Raw genomic sequence first — 2,500 nt, 5'->3', positions numbered from 1 at the left:
GGACCGGGCAGTGCGAGTAGCAAACTATATTGCGGGGGTTGCAGTTAGGCAACACTACACTAATTTAACGCGTCGTATGACAATTACAGAGCAGGTTAAGGCCCAACGTGTGTTGGGTTAAGGCCCAACGTGTGTTGGGTTAAGGCCCAACGTGTGTTGGGTTAAGGCCCAACGTGTGTTGGGTTAAGGCCCAACGTGTGTTGGGTTAAGGCCCAACGTGTGTTGGGTTAAGGCCCAACGTGTGTTGGGTTAAGGCCCAACGTGTGTTGGGTTACAGCACAATATCGGTTACGTTACGGCGCAATGTGGGTTACGTTAAGGGGCAATGTGGGTTACGTTACGGCGCAATGTGGGTTACGTTAAGGGGCAATGTGGGTTACGTTACGGCGCAATGTGGGTTAGGCTAAGGCGCAATATAGGTTTCATTAAGGCGCAATATAGGTTACATTAAGGCGCAATATAGGTTACGTTAAGGCGCAATATAGGTTACGTTAAGGCGCAATATAGGTTACGTTAAGGCGCAATATAGGTTACGTTAAGGCGCAATATAGGTTACGTTAAGGCGCAATATAGGTTAGGTTAAGGCGCAATATAGGTTAGGTTAAGGCGCAATATAGGTTAGGTTAAGGCGCAATACAGGTTAGGTTAAGGCGCAATACAGGTTAGGTTAAGGCGCAATACAGGTTAGGTTAAGGCGCAATACAGGTTAGGTTAAGGCGCAATACAGGTTAGGTTAAGGCGCAATACAGGTTAGGTTAAGGCGCAATACAGGTTAGGTTAAGGCGCAATACAGGTTAGGTTAAGGCGCAATACAGGTTAGGTTAAGGCGCAATACAGGTTAGGTTAAGGTACGACATAGGTTAGGTTAAGGTACGACATAGGTTAGGTTAAGGTACGACATAGGTTAGGTTAAGGTACGACATAGGTTAGGTTAAGGTACGACATAGGTTAGGTTAAGGTACGACGTAGGTTAGGTTAAGGTACGACGTAGGTTAGGTTAAGGTACGACGTAGGTTAGGTTACGGTACGACGTAGGTTAGGTTACGGTACGACGTAGGTTAGGTTACGGTACGACGTAGGTTAGGTTACGGTACGATATAGGTTAGGTTACGGTACGATATAGGTTAGGTTACGGTACGATATAGGTTAGGTTACGGTACGATATAGGTTAGGTTACGGTACGATATAGGTTAGGTTACGGTACGATATAGGTTAGGTTACGGTACGATATAGGTTAGGTTACGGTACGATATAGGTTAGGTTACGGTACGATATAGGTTAGGTTACGGTACGATGTAGGTTAGGTTACGGTACGATGTAGGTTAGGTTACGGTACGATGTAGGTTAGGTTACGGTACGATATAGGTTAGGTTACGGTACGATATAGGTTAGGTTACGGTACGATATAGGTTAGGTTACGGTACGATATAGGTTAGGTTACGGTACGATATAGGTTAGGTTAAGGTACGATATAGGTTAGGTTAAGGTACGATATAGGTTAGGTTAAGGTACGATATAGGTTAGGTTAAGGTACGATATAGGTTAGGTTAAGGTACGATATAGGTTAGGTTACAGTACACATTGTTGTAAGGAAAGGTTTAATGGGGGGCGGGGCGGCCGGTTTGTTGATTGTGATTATAGTAAGTGGATGCCTGCGGCATCATCTGATTTGCCACGTCAGGATGCACCTTTGGCTCATGACAGGCGGCGCTCTCATTCCATGCTTGTGGCAGACCTGTGTCTTTCATTCCTGCCATTGTTTGTGTGCTGTGAGAGGAGGCAGTATTGTGATGTTGGGTGCACCCCTGTGTAGGACATGTGTGGGTGTTGGTGGCTTGGCTGAGCAATGGTGGTTGTCGGGTGGGTGGGATATTCTGTTTTCTGAGTGGATCTCCCGGTCTGGTTATGACAGTGTGGATTGTCTAATGTGGCGGAGAGGATGCACTGGGTGTTGTTCCATGCTGGTGCTTACATATTGTCTGTGTGCGTGTTACAGGCAGAGAGTAGTGCGTGATAAGGGTGTGTGGCTGACGTGTGGTTGTGATTGTGAGCAGAGTCTTTCAGCATGTATACGGACAGTTGTATACATTATCTGTATTCTGATGGCTCTATCTATTACTAATCAGCGCCGTGTATACGTTTAATCCGGTTCCAGTCGAAACTGTTGTATCTCTGTACATTAGTGACACGGCGAGCCCGCTATGTAGTTACTCGTCTCGGCAGCTTCCACCGGTGTATGGTAAATGATTATAAGGAATCAGTCTAGTCGTCAATACCGATGGTGTGACGTCACATGTCTGGGGTGGGGGGCCTTTCCGGTGGGTCATGGCCTAGAAAGACTCTCCCCACGCAGGGGGGCTTGGACTGTCATTACCTCTTCCGAGTAATATACTTGCCGTACGTTTTTGCGACTGCGAGTGCAACGCCCACCGGTACCGACATGGATGGAGCGCCTCCTAGCTGATCGCTCAGCATCGGCATTCGTACAGAGAGCAACGCG

This window comes from Schistocerca americana, unplaced genomic scaffold (assembly GCF_021461395.2).
Source record: "Schistocerca americana isolate TAMUIC-IGC-003095 unplaced genomic scaffold, iqSchAmer2.1 HiC_scaffold_257, whole genome shotgun sequence".
Taxonomy (NCBI): domain Eukaryota; kingdom Metazoa; phylum Arthropoda; class Insecta; order Orthoptera; family Acrididae; genus Schistocerca; species Schistocerca americana.
This window is presented reverse-complemented; position numbering follows the sequence as displayed.